Consider the following 14,855-nt stretch of genomic DNA (forward strand, 5'->3'; position numbering starts at 1 on the left):
GTAAGAGAAGAAATTGAGTTTTCTAAAGAAACAGCTGACAGAGCTGGAGTGCTCAACTTAAATAAAAAAATGTAAGCATGTTTGTTTGCACTGCATTTTTATAACGTAATGTGATGAGTACTTTTAGTTTTAAATTCAATGAATATTTTTAAGTTGTTTCATAATTAAGTTTTAAATAAGCCAATATTTAGAATGAATAGTTAAAGGGACACTAAACCCAATTTTTTTTTTGTAATGATTCAGATAGAGCATGCAATTTTAAGCAAATTTATAATTAACACCTATTATCAATTATTCTTCATTCTCTTGCTAATTTTTTTTTTTTAAGCAGGAATGTAAAGCTTAGGAGCCGGCCCATTTTGGTTCAGAACCTGGGTTTTGCTTGCTTATTGGTGGCTAAATGTAGCCACCAAGAAGCAGGAACTATCCAGGGTACTGAACCTAAAATGGGATGGCTCATAAGTTTTAAATTCCTGCTTTTTAAATTGTTAAAGGACCAGTCAACACAGTAGATTTGCATAATCAACAAATGCAAGATAACAATGCAATAGCACTTAGTCTGAACTTCAAATGAGTAGTAGATATTTTTTTTTTCTGACAATTTTAAAAGTTATGTCTTTTTCCACTCCCCCTGTACCATGTGACAGCCATCAGCCAATAACAAATGCATACACATACCATGTGACAGCCATCAGTCATTCACAAATGCATACACACTTATTCTTGCACATGCATACACACTTATTCTTGCACATGCTCAGTAGGAGCTGGTGACTCAAACATTTTAAATATAAAAAGACTGTGCACATTTAGCTAATAGAAGTAAATTGGAAAGTTGTTTAAAATGGCATGCTCTATCTGAATAATGAAAGTTTAATTTTGATGGAGTGTCCCTTTAAGTGGTTTTTACCATAGACTAAAAACATATGTGATATTAAATTTAAAATTCCAGATAGATTAATAACCACACACACAACAGCAGATAAGTGACAATATGACTTATCATCCTCACCTCCCCAGTCAGGATGTACAGTAGATCTCTGAGGTTTGGTTCTTCTCAGTCGTCTTCTTGTTGGTCACACGTGAATTAGCACCAATGCTCCAATAACTGGTTTTGATCCTTAATAACACTGAACAACAGGTATTCACCTTGTCAATGAGAGTAACACTGACCTATAACTAGAGAGGAGGGTGTAAATGTCACATATTAATGTACAGATCTGTTTCTACATCTCTCAAACCTCACTTATGTCTCAATAATTCAAGAAAACTGCAGAATGTGTGACGTACATGTTTAATTTACTTTTTAATGACATTTCTGGAGATTCTTTAAGACTCAAAAATCCTCTCTGCTCTCTCTAACGTATATTGTTTGAACTTTATTACAAGAATCTGAAAAGGATAATAAGCTCTCACATGTCCTGATCCCTGCTACGCCCAATGAGTTCTCACAGTATTAACAAGGTGAGGCCAGATGAGACAGTCCTAAACCCCTATAAAATGTTATACCCTGAGTGGGTTTTATTGACCTCTGAGACACTCAGCACTCACCACAGTAGCAACAGTGTGAGTGATCCTAATAAACAATTTACATACACTGGCAGGGTCTTAAAATACCTGTGGTGTTCGGTATTCTGGTTACACTAAACCCTAAAGGTTTATACCCCAATGCCCTATGCCCTATACACACTGTATAAGCACACAAACCTTCTATGTACAGGTATATAATATTGTAGAGAGGTTCCCTCTGCGCCTCACACACTGTCCCATCCCCAGTACCTTATATATAGATATATAATTATAATAGAGAGGTTCCCTCTGACACACACAACACACCCTCCCCAGTACCTTATATATAGATATATAATATTGTAGAGAGGTTCCCTCTGCCTCACACATAGTCCCCTCCCCAGTACCTTATATATAGATATATAATATTATAGAGAGGTTCCCTCTGACACACACAAAACACACCCTCCGCAGTACCTTATATATAGATATATAATTTTGTAGAGAGGTTCTCTCTGCCTCACACATAGTCCCCTCCCAGTACCTTATATATAGATATATAATATTAAAGAGAGGTTCCCTCTGACACAGACACACAACACACCCCTTCTTCCCCAGCACCTTATATAAGGTGTAGATTATAGTGAAGTTGCCTCTGACAACACACACACCTTCCTCCCCAGCACCTTATATAAGGTATACATTATTATACAGAGGTTGCGGTAAAATCTGAGTTTAGTGGTCTAAATTATTTTCCTTGGCAAACAGCATCATTTTACTTTGGTGAAATTGGTCTGGAGGTTCAGATGAGGGCTACCAGCAATACAGCAATATAGGGGAGCTATATTTTGGGGTATAAAGTTCCCATTTTCCCCATAGACTTCCCCCAGCCAGCCTGCTCTGCTCATCTACATGGATACATTGCATCAAACCCTCAGCCTACAGGTTTTTATACATTTGTAACTGTTTACTGTACACAGACACTTACAGCAGCCCTGTCAGTACCTACTGTACAAACTGCTGAGAAAATAATGTTCCCACTGCACAGCCTTAAAGGGCAGCTCACCGCCTGGTCACACAGTCTTAAAGGGACAGGCAAAAAACACACAGTCTTCAAAGGGTAAACTAGCACCACACGCACAGACAGTCTTAAAGGGACAGATCACAGTAATGTTCACACAGTGCAACCTTAAAGGGCAGCTTGGCACCGGCTCACACAGTGTTAAAGGGGCAGGCACAGACAAACTTACTGGGTAAACTCACACCACTCGCTCAATCTTTGGACAGTCTAGTCCAAAAGAAACTTTCATGATTCAGCTAGAGAATGTAATTTTAAACAATTTTCTAATTTACTTTTATAAAACAATTTTGCTTTGTTCTCTTGGTATTCTTAGTTGAAAGCTAAACCTAGGAGGTTCATATGATAATTTCTAAGCCCTTGAAGGTTCTTCTCTCAGGGCATTTTGACAGTTTTTCACCACTAGAGGGTGTTAGTTCATCTGTGTCATATAGATAACTCCGTGCTCATGCACGTGGAGTTCAGGTGAGCCAGCTCTGATTGGCTTAAATGCAAGTCTGTCAAAAGTACTGAAATAAGGGTGCAGTTTGCAGATACAAGGTAATCACAGAGATAAAAAGTGTATTTATATAACTGTGTTGGTTATGCAAAACTAGGGAATGGGTAATAAAGGGATTATATTTTTTTTTAAACAAAATTATGGTGTTGACTGTCCCTTTAAAGGACCAGTAAGTACTGTAGATTTGCATAATCAACAAATGTATGATAAAAAGACAATGCAATAGCACTGTCACTATATCAGTACCTAGTTTTAGCTTTCAACAAAGAATACCAAGAAAACAAAGCAAATCTGATGATAAAAGGAAATTGGAAAGTTGTTTAAAATTGCATGCCCTATCTAAATCATTAAAGTTTAATTTTGACTTTCTCTTTAAGCGCACCAAAAAATGACTTTTGAAGTGGGTGGCCGGAGCACTGGGTTTTAGAATTTCAGGGCTACATTAAAAAGTAAGTTCTAGTGCATCTTCGTTACAACTGATGAATTAAATGTTATCTAAAATATTGCTAACTCTCTGGATCTGTTTATACAAAGAAGAAAGTTTACCATCAATTTAAACATCATTATAATAATTTGTGTGAGTTAAGAGTAATAATATCAGTTATATAATAACAATTTTCCATAACATACATATTATAGAGAGTTTCCCTCTGCATACAGGTACATACAGCCCCCTCCCCAATACCTTATAAACAGATATATAATAGACAGGTTTTCTTTGTCTTACACATACAGCCTCCTCCCTAGTACATTATATACAGATATATTATAGAGAGGCGTCCTCTTAGATAAATACATAACGCCCTCCCCAGTACTTTATATATAGCTATGTATCATCGAGGAGTTACCTCTGCCACACACACAGCCCCCTCCCCAGTTCCTTATATACAGATATATAATATTATAGATATGTTCCCTATGTGTCTCAGTCACACAGCCTCTTCCCGGCAGCTTGTATACAAATATTATAAAAAAGAACCATGTTGCTCTTTCACACACACACACAGCCTCCCCCCCCAGTACCTTGTATATTATAAAAATATTCACTCTGCTAACACAAACAAATTATACTTATTACATTATAAGCAGAGGTATAACACTATAGAGAGTGTTATGAGTCTCTTTATATAATACACACAATCAGACCTTCCTCAGAACTTTATACACAGATATATAAAGGTACCACCTGCACACGCACATGCTCAGAACCTTATACACAGACATATAACACTAAAGAGAAGTACTATCTTTCACACACACACACACACACACACACACACACACACACACACACACACACACACACACCCAGAGGCAGAACTTTTCTTTACTTTCTGCAATGAGATTTTTTTAGTGAAAATGTTTCTGCAGGTCATTTTTAAATAAAATTAAATTTTAAATTAGACAGCTACACTAAGGCACCAGTTAAATTACAATGTGTTGGCTAACTGAAGAATAAAGCAATTTTTAAAATATCATTTTTATTGGGGAGGACAAAATGCACATACAAAACAAAATTGTCTGTTGTTGTCACATTACAACAAGAGGAGGAGGTTCAATACATTGTCATTGTATGGAATACAGAGTCCAAGTTTGACACAATACTGACTATAGCAAGATACCATTTGAGATTTAAATTACAGTAAATATCATGATACAGGCATGGCAGTAGTGCATAAGTCCTAATCCCAAACTCTACTTCTTTCCTTTTTCTTTATAACAAATAAAACCATAAACCTAACTAAACACTATAACCCTAACTAGCTAATTGTGGAGAAAAATCAAACCTCAGACAGAGGTAACGAATACGGGCCTGCCGCGGCAGAGCCGATGTAATATTGGGGCCTGGCTGGCAAAAAAAAAAAAAAAAAAAAAAAAAAAAAGGGGGAAAGAGGGGGGTGAAGGGGGACTAGATGTATAGGTTAGGATAGGTTTTTAGTTGAAAAGGTGGTCCCAATCTCCTCTAAGTGTGTCCTCCATGAAGGCAACAGAGTCCCTAAAAGGTCTAAGGAGTAACCTTTGAACCTCTAGCTCGAAGGTGAGTATAAGTCTGCGCCATTTGCGTAGAAAACTGCTCAATCTATCTTGAACATCGGATCTCACATCCATCTGCTCTATGAAAAGTTGTGATTTTAGGAGGTTTTTAAAACCTCTAAAGGAGGGGCCTTTGTCTGATATCCAGTGTTGTAATAGATGTTTCCTAGCCACTAAAATAATCAAGCTTAGTGTCGAGTCTTGTTGTCGAAGCCTCTCATCCCATATCAGGAATATTATGGTCTCAGGCAGTAAGTCAATCTGTATCTGTAACTGTCTTCTCAGCCAAAATTGAATCTTCCCCCAGTACTGTCTAATTGGGGGACACTCCCATATGCAATGGAGAAGCCCGGGGTTAGCTAAGGCGCATTTAGTACACTTGTTCAGGGAGGAAGGTGCCCATTTTGCCAGTGCCCTTGGGGTGAGGTAGGCCCTGTGCAGGAAACGTGTTTGGGATTCCCTATATGAAGCCGATAGAGTCGCTTTCCTGGTTTTTTCCAGGCTATTCCTTACTTCTATCCAGGAGACCTCTCTCATACCCTCTCTGACCCAGCCTGTCTGTATCGAAGACTGATGGGAGGTGGAGCGATGGTGCAGAAGTGTGTGGTAGATTTCCGAAAGCGAGAACCTACCCATGGCGAATAGTGTCTGAGAGAGGCGGAAGGGAGAACCTTCCCAAAAATCAGTACTGTCTCTGAGCAGAGTCCCCATATAGTGACGAACCTGTAAGTAGGCATAGAAGTGTGCTCTGGGTATATTGTAATCTCTCTGTAAGGCACCAAATGTTTTGCTTGTTCTTGATAAGGGGTCCAACAGGTGTTTGAGTGAAGACATTCCCCGCGTCTCCCAAATACGAAAAGGCAGGGTCTCAGAACCTGCTGGAAAGTCGGGATTCCCTCTGATCGGCAAATAAGGGGAGGCATGGCAAGTTTTGCCCAGATATTTATGTGCCAGCAACCAGGCCTTCAAGGGATCTTTATATAACATGCTAAGACCCAGGGATCGGAGGGATTTTGCATCAGGCGCGTGTGGAAGGTAGGCTAAGGAGACATTACCCAGCACCGCCTGTTCCAGATTTAAGCGGCAGAAGTGTCCAGTACCAACCTGCCAATCCACCACCAGCCGGATCAGTGCGGCCCAATTGTACAGGCGGAAGTCTGGGAGCGCCAATCCTCCCTGGAGAAAGGGCAAGCTGAGTTTGTCTCTTGAGATCCTTGATTTTTTCCCCTGCCAGATAAAGGCTCTCGCTGCCGAGTTCAAGAGTTTGACATCAGGTTTGTTCAGCAGTAAGGGGAGCATGAGCATTGGGTAAAGCAGTCGCAGGAGCACCACCATTTTGAGTAGGGCCACCCTTCCCGACAAGGAAAGTGGGAGAGATCTCCAACTATTCATCTGGGCTCTGAGTTTCGCGCAAATGGGGGTCAGATTATTAGCATATAATCTGTTGGGGTTGGCAGAAATCCTAATACCCAGATATGTAATATCCTGGGTAGCTACCGAGAAGGGGTAACTTGTATCTGAGCCTCTAGTGCGGTTCAACCAAAGGATCTCCGACTTTTGCACGTTGACTTTATAGCCGGAGAAGAGGCCAAATTCAGCCAAATTTCGCAGAATGTTAGGAAGGTGAGTTTGGGGGTCCTGCACGAATAAGAGCATGTCGTCCGCATATAGAGCTAGGTGTTGTGGGGTACCCGCAACATCTATACCTGGGAAAGTTTGACGAAGTTTGATGGCTAGCGGCTCTAATGCTAAATTAAAAAGAAGGGGCGACAAAGGGCATCCCTGTCTAGTACCCCTATGCAGTTGGAGGCTGGGAGAGAATGTGTTATTCACTAGCACATTTGCCATTGGTGTCTGATAGATATTTTTGATAAGGTTAAGGAAGGGACCGGTAAAGTTGGCTTGAGCCATGGTATGAAACAAATTACCCCACTCCACCCGGTCAAAGGCCTTTTCCGCGTCAAGGGAGAGCAGAAAGGCCTCTGGCCTATCCTCCCTGTGAGTATGGGTACCTGACCAGAAGTGTTGGACAATCTGTAGGACCCTTCGCACATTGACCGTCGATGAGCGCGCGTGCATGAAGCCAGTTTGGTCCTCGTGAATGATGCTGGGCAGAATAAACTTCAGCCTCTCGGCAAACAACTTGGTAAGAATCTTATAGTCCGAATTCAATAAAGAAATCGGCCTATAGGACTCAGGTAGCAGACTATCCTTTCCCGCCTTGTGGATTAATGTAATTGAGGCCGACAGGAATTCCGGGGTAGGGGTTCTCTCCCCTTCGAAGTAGGCCGAGAACAGATCTACAAGGGTGGGGGTAATTTGCGATTTAAGAAGGCGGTAAAATTCTATTGGTAGGCCATCAGGGCCTGGTGCCTTTCCCATTGACATGCTCATAATGGTTTTTTCCACTTCGTCTCTTGTTATGGGGGCATTTAGCGTGGCTAGTTGCTCCTCCGAGAGTTTTGGGAGAGTGATTGTCTCCCAGAAGCGGTCTCTCGCCTCACTCCCCGTGGGGAGCTCGCTTGCGTACAGAGAGGAGTAATAGGAGGCAAAGGCTTCTGCAATGGCCCCTGAATCCCTCAGGACTCTGCCCCCGGCCTTGATCGCCGTGATATGCTTGGAGGAAGTGTTCAGTTTCACCAGGGCAGCTAAAAGTTTTCCCGATTTGTCTCCGTACCGGTAATATTTACCCTTGGTTCTTATGAGTGCCTGAGAGGCCTGGTATGCAAGGAGTGTATCATACTCCAGTTTGATGCTGGTATAAACGCGGTAAGTGTTGTGGGAGGGGGTAGAGCAGTATGCACGGTAAGCCTCTGCCAGTCTATCTCTCAATCCCGCAACTTTCTCTGTGCATTGCCTTTTTCTGCTGGCCATAAACGCTATAATGTTACCCGAAAGAACGGCTTTAGCCGTGTTCCAGAAAAGTTCAGGCGAATTTAGGTGTTGGATATTGTTTATCCTATAGTCATCCCAGCAATGAACTAGGTAGGACTGGAATTCTTGGGAGGTTGCCAGGTATTTTGGGAAACGCAGGGTACGCCTGTTGGGCACCTTAGGTGTGGTGTCTAGAAAAAGTGCTATAGGGGCGTGGTCAGAGACAATAACTTCACCTATCTTTGTATCTATGACCTGAGAGATCATCGAGTTTGAAATTAGAAATAGATCTATGCGTGACATGGAGGGCGTTGCCCTGGAAACACAGGTAAAATCTCTGCCATCGGGGTTGAGTTGACGCCAGATGTCGGAGACATCTAAGGCGTCCCCCAGACCCTCGAAGACTTCTCTCTCAAATTTGTCTGAAACTCTGGGCAGGATTCTCGCAGCGCATCTGTTTGGGTCTCTAAGCCTATCGCAGTGGGGGTTGGGGGCGAGATTGAAATCTCCACCTAAAATGATGTGTGTGTCCAAGTAGGGCGTAAGTAGGGTCGTAATGGAATCCCAGAACTTTCTGTCCCTTTGGTTCGGGGCATAAATGTTACATAGGGTGTATGTGTTGTCTAGGACTCTAATCTGCACCACTAGGTATCTACTTTCAGGGTCTTTAAGCACATCCAGAATCTCATATTCCAGCTGCTTACCGAAGAGTATAGCCAGACCTCTGCTGGCTGATTTGTAGGAGACGAATTCAACTCTTCCCACCCAGCCAGTCTGTAGTTTATTATGTTCTAGGTCTGAGAGGTGGGTCTCCTGTAGAAATACAATTTCGGCTCGTTTTTTCCTTAGGTGGGTTAAAATCGACTTCCTCTTGATAGGGGAATGAACTCCCCCTACATTCCAGGAATATAAATTAAATCTTATCTAGTGGGTGGGGTGTGTGTGTCATGAGTATTGTCATAGCTAAGGTAGGTATGTTGTAAGTGACGTTGCCCCAGCCAGGCCCCTTTGAACAGACATTGTAAACAATGGCGCTGTAAAGAAAATCAGATTTGTCATCAGAACCCATTCTAGTACAGTTTTTACAATAAGATCAGTGAAAGTTAACATATCATGACAGGCATTTTTTCCAACATGTGCACCCAGAAAAGACAGCAGCCATAAAGAAGCTGCCTCAACTAAAATCCCAAAACATTTGTAACATAACCTTGTGAAGTCACAGCCAGGACAGTCCAACGGGACTGTCCCGAGTGTGGACCCTGTATCCAGGAGCGGGCCATACACCTGGCTCCTCTCCAAGGAGAGTCCTTGCAGTAGTGTGATTAACTGAGACAAAGTCAATATCCATGTCCAATTAACCATTATTGCAATTTAAGTTTGAAACAATAGACAAAATTAGACATTTATTAGCTGCGTCTAGATTTCTCATTCAACCCTCCTCTCCTCTCAGTTGTCTCTGGGGGCTGTGTGAGGGGCTGCGCACTAGGGGTTCATAGTTGTCTAAGAATTCCTGAGCAGCGGAGGGGGTGTCGAAGAATCTGGAGCCCTTGGAGGTGACCAATTTGAGTCTAGCGGGGTACAGAAGGAAGGCCTGTTTTCCCTCCTTGTGAAGCTGTGAGCATAGGGGTGAAAATTCTCTGCGGCGTTTCATTAGGTCCGCAGAGAAGTCCTGGAACAACAATAGTCTTGAGTTTTCAAACATCAGCTCGCCTACTTTTCTGTAAGCTCTCAATATGGCAGTTTTGGTTTGAAAATGCAAGAATTTGATCATTATGGGGCGAGGTTGTTCCAAATTCTGACTGGGTCTATCCGGCCCTACTCTGTGTGCCCTCTCCACCCCTCCAGCAAGGTCTTTAATAGATACATTCAGTAGTGATGGTAAAGTGTTTTCTATAAAATAAATCAGTTCCTGTTGTTTAATGGATTCTGGGAGACCAAGGAGACGCATATTATTGCGTCTCGATCTATTTTCTAGATCGTCTATTTTCAGCTGGAGGGATGTGTTTTGTTTCTCTAAGTGAGCAATTCTACTCGATGTATTAATATTGGAATCTTCTAGATCAGATATTCTACCCTCCGCCTCCCCCAATCTGGTTGAAAACAATTTGACTTCGCCCGTCAGGGTGTCTACACCCCTTTGTAGGTTGTCAATTTTAGGCATAAAAAGTAGGGTGATTTGCTTTACAATAGGGTGTGTTTCCATCTGTTCCCCTTCTAGCAGGGTTTCAGAACTGTGGCCCTGAGTGGTTAAATCACTAGCAGCTCTATGGCGGCGGTCATTGGCTTTACTGCGACTCGCCATTGGGGTGTTAGTTAGAAATTTATCCATATACCTGGGGACTGGCAAGGCGGAAGGTGTGGTGCTGAAAAGCCAGATATATGATGTGTTTACTGAGTAAGGTGGGAGGAGTAACTTACAAAGACAGCAATACAAGATGATATAGACACAGTAGGTGTTACATTAACCATCAATGAGCATAATAATATACAGCAGATTAAATAATGCAAGGGTCTGCCAACAGTTAGAGCATGAAATTTTTACATTCCCATCCCAGTCTGCAATCTCTTTGTAAGAGAATAGAGTCCCAGTGTGAGCTAAGAGCCAAACTGTGAATAAAGGCAAGAAAGAGAAGAAAAGACTGATAGTAATTATATAACATACAGTACAATGCAATTGACCCTGTGGTTATGGGAGAGTGACCCCTGTATAGGGTTCTGTGAAGTTTCTGTCCTCTGGGAGTCAAAGTGTACAGGTATATTGTGACTTGGTTCCCCTCTCCAGGGGTCTTGGAAAACAGAGTGACCGCTTTCTTTCCCTGTTCTTTTCCCCTTTTTTTCTCCCTTTTTTCCTTTTCTTTCCTCTCTATGGTGCAGGGTTGTGAGAAGATGGACAGTCACTGGGAGAGGGAACACTTAAAATAATTGATTTTCCCAAGGTCCATAGTAAAGTGACCTGCTAGACTCAGGTGTAGGGCCAGTAAAGGCCTCCAGTAAGGGTCTGACCCCCACAGGCCAGGCCGATATCGGAGTGGACACCTCTGTGAGAAGTAAGAAAAGGCCCAATTCAAATATTCAGAGGGAGCGTCAGGCAGGCCCAGGCTAGTGCTTCAAAAGTGTGGTGATAAAGCCAGTAGCAACGGCCAAGTAATGGCGTGGGCAAAGAGGGTTCGTGTGGGGGAGCAGGTGGAAATCTTACCCGGTATAGCGGGAGTTCACTGCTAGCATGGAATCTTTCCCAGCGTGGCCGAAAGTCACCCGCACCCGTAAACCCTTCCAAGGTGAAAGGACTCTCCCAGGTGAGTGAGCCGGTGTCTGGAGCAGTCGGTCGGTTATTGGCCGGTAGCGGCAAGGAACGTGGTCAGTTGTTCAGTAGACCCTTAAAGCAGATATCCTGGTGTCAATCGTCGGGTGATGTATGCGTGATACTTGATCTCACCTTGTACTTTATGCTGCTCCTAGCCAGGAGGAGGGTGAGCCACGTGGGCCCAAGATGGCGTCGGCCGTGACTGTGGCGCAGTTCCTCACAGCAGACCCGTGCAGTCCAAAACTGCCGGGGACAGGGAGCGGGAGCCGGGTTGACCTCCGCAAGTGTCTCAGTACGTAGCCATCTGGTGGAGATGCCTCCTTTCTTCCGGAAGGTAGAATAGGGGTCTTCGGTGGGGGAGCTGGAATCACTCCTGTGAAAAAGGACAGAGGGCAATCACCTGCGAGCAACCCCTCTGCTCCGGGCAGCGAGACCTGCCTAGGATTTTTTCTTGGGGCTCCGGGGAGGCTGTGGAGTATGCGAAGGGCAAGATTAGCCAAGTTTGAGCTACCAAATACAGCTTTTTGGGCAAATAGAAGCCCGTTGATGCGGAGCTCTGCTGTTCTGCTGCCTATCCCGGAGCCCGCCCACCGGAAGTCAATCAGAATAAAGCAATTTTTAATGTTTTTTAATATAGTGCAGTAGTTGAAAATTGCATTGCAAATTAGCTGCATACAAAAAAAAAAGACATTTTAAAATGTCTCTTTAATAAATCTGTTTCCTTTTCTCTTGGTCTAACATATAAATGTAGTAATAAAAAGATGCAGTGCTCTTACATTCAGAATAAACAGCTTTGCAGACTGGGAAAGTCTAAGAGAAAAAATATCTGAGAGCCTGTTAACAAGCAATGCGCTGCTGCTTTGCAGCGCTACTGCATATTTGACTGCTCACTTCAAACAGCACTTTGCCCTGGATGCACTGTGGTAAGGAAAATGTACACAGTGCAGCCAGAGCACAGCTCTGTTTGAAGAGAACTGTTTAATGTGGAGCAGCACTACAAAGTTCAAGCGCTAACAGTTCCTGCATGTGTCCTGTTCTTTCTGCAGACATGCTGCATTTTCTGCGATGACATCTCACATCACTGTATGTTCTGCCTTAGGGCACACACACACCTTATACACAGACATAACACTATGAAGAGGTACCATCTGTCTCACACACACACAAACCCACACCACTGTATACACAGATATATAACACGTTAGAGAGGTACTATCTGTCTCACACATACATTAAACATTAAGATATACAGCACCTACACAGTCCTATAACACTATAAAGAGGTACCATCTATCTCACACAGCACCTTATACGCAGACACATAACACTATAAAGAGGTACCATCACCTCTCCCCAGCACCTTATACACAGACATATAACACTATAGAGAGGTATCATATATTACCCTCACATCCCCTCTCCCCAGAACCTTATACACAGGCATATAACACTGTAGAGAGGTACCATCTATTTCACACTCACATCACCTCTCCCTAGCACCTTATACACAGACATATAACACTGTAGAGAGGTATCATATATTACCCTTACATCCCCTCTCCCCAGCACCTTATACACAGACATATAACACTGTAGAGAGGTGACATCTATCTCAAACACACACAGCCCTTTATACACATACATATAAAACACTATAGAGAGGTACTTCATGTCTCTTACACACAACCACTTATACACAGACATAAAATACTACATAATGGTACAATTTATCATACACACCGCCTCTCCAAACACCTTATCCACAGACATAACACTATACAGAGGTACAATTTGCCTCACACTCACATTACCTCTCCCCACACCTTATACAGAGACATATAACCCTATACAGAGGTACCATCTATCTCACACTCACATTACCTCTCCCCAGTACCTTATACACAGACATATAACACTGTAGAGAGGTACCATCTATCTCACACTCACATTACCTCTCCCCAGTACCTTATACACAGACATATAACACTGTAGAGAGGTACCATCTATCTCACACTCACATTACCTCTCCCCAGTACCTTATACACAGACATATAACACTGTAGAGAGGTACCATCTATCTCACACTCACATTACCTCTCCCCAGTACCTTATACACAGACATATAACACTGTAGAGAGGTAAGTACCATATATCTCACGCTCCCACCCCCTCTCCCCAGCACCATATACACAGACATATAACACTGTAGAGAGGTATCATATATTACCCTAATATCCCCTCTCCCCAGCACCTTATACACAGACATATAACACTGTAGAGAGTTGAAATCGATCTCAAACACACACAGCCCTTTATACACATACATATAACACTATAGAGAGGTATGTTATGTCTCATACACACAACCACTAATACACAGACATATAATGCATCATAATACAATCATACACACCACCTCTCTCTCCCCAGCACCTTATACACAGACATATAACACTGTAGAGAGTTGAAATCGATCTCAAACACACACAGCCCTTTATACACATACATATAACACTATAGAGAGGTATGTTATGTCTCATACACACAACCACTAATACACAGACATATAATGCATCATAATACAATCATACACACCACCTCTCTCTCCCCAGCATCTTATCCACAGACATATAACACTATTCAGAGGTACCATCTATCTCACATTACTTCTCCCCAGCACCTTATACACAGACACAGACATCCCAACCTGCAAAAACTCATTTCAGGGAGGTGGGTTCACCCGCTAGTGCACCGCCACCCCTCCCAGTAATATATTGGACACCTTGAAACCATAAATAAGATAGAGACTTATCAATAAAGTAGCTTCCCACTAAAGTCACCTTAAAAAAAAGTAGCTTTATTGCACAACCACATACAACAAACCTATTTTCCAGTGATCGTACGCTTGTTGAATGCTTGAATATTTTAGAATACGAAGTTTAATTACGCAGTAAATAAGGTAGTATTTGTTTTTTTATTTTATTAGAATAAGTGGGGGCTTTTTGGTTACTGGTGGATGCTTTGAGGGTTCTATAATGTCTCAGCAACTAAAGGCATTCCTTAAAGAAACACTTTTCCAGATTTGGGCCACGTTGGATCATAGTGCTTGGAGTTTCAGGGAGATTGCATTCCATTTGCTGGCATCAGGGAGCCGCTATTACAATCAGGGAGACTCCCTGAACTTCAGCGAGAGTTGGGATGTCTGCAGACATATAACACTGTAGAGAGGTATCATATATCTCACACTCACATTACCTCTCCCCAGCACCTTATACACAGACATATAACATTGTAGAGAGGTACCATCTATCTAACACTCACATTCCCTCTCCCCAGCACCTTATACACAGACATATAACACTGTAGAGAGGTATCATCTATCTCACACTCACATTACCTCTCCCCAGCACCTTATACACAGACATATAACACTGTAGAGAGGTATCATCTATCTCACACTCACATTACCTCTCCCCAGCACCTTATACACAGACATATAACACTGTAGAGAGGTATCATCTATCTCACACTCACATTACCTCTCCCCAGCACCTTAT

General features: G+C 42.6%; 1 protein-coding gene across 1 annotated transcript in view; it reads right to left on the minus strand.

The window, feature by feature from the left end:
- LOC128657221 (gastrula zinc finger protein XlCGF26.1-like) overlaps positions 1 to 14,855 on the minus strand; it is an 88,258-nt gene that overhangs the window by 72,589 nt on the left and 814 nt on the right. Inside the window, exon 2 of the mRNA XM_053711480.1 lies at positions 1,013 to 1,179. The gene's annotated coding sequence lies outside the window, so the exon portion shown is untranslated. The remainder of the gene's footprint in view (positions 1 to 1,012; positions 1,180 to 14,855) is intronic.

Source organism: Bombina bombina, chromosome 4 (genome assembly GCF_027579735.1).
Source record: "Bombina bombina isolate aBomBom1 chromosome 4, aBomBom1.pri, whole genome shotgun sequence".
Lineage (NCBI taxonomy): Eukaryota > Metazoa > Chordata > Amphibia > Anura > Bombinatoridae > Bombina > Bombina bombina.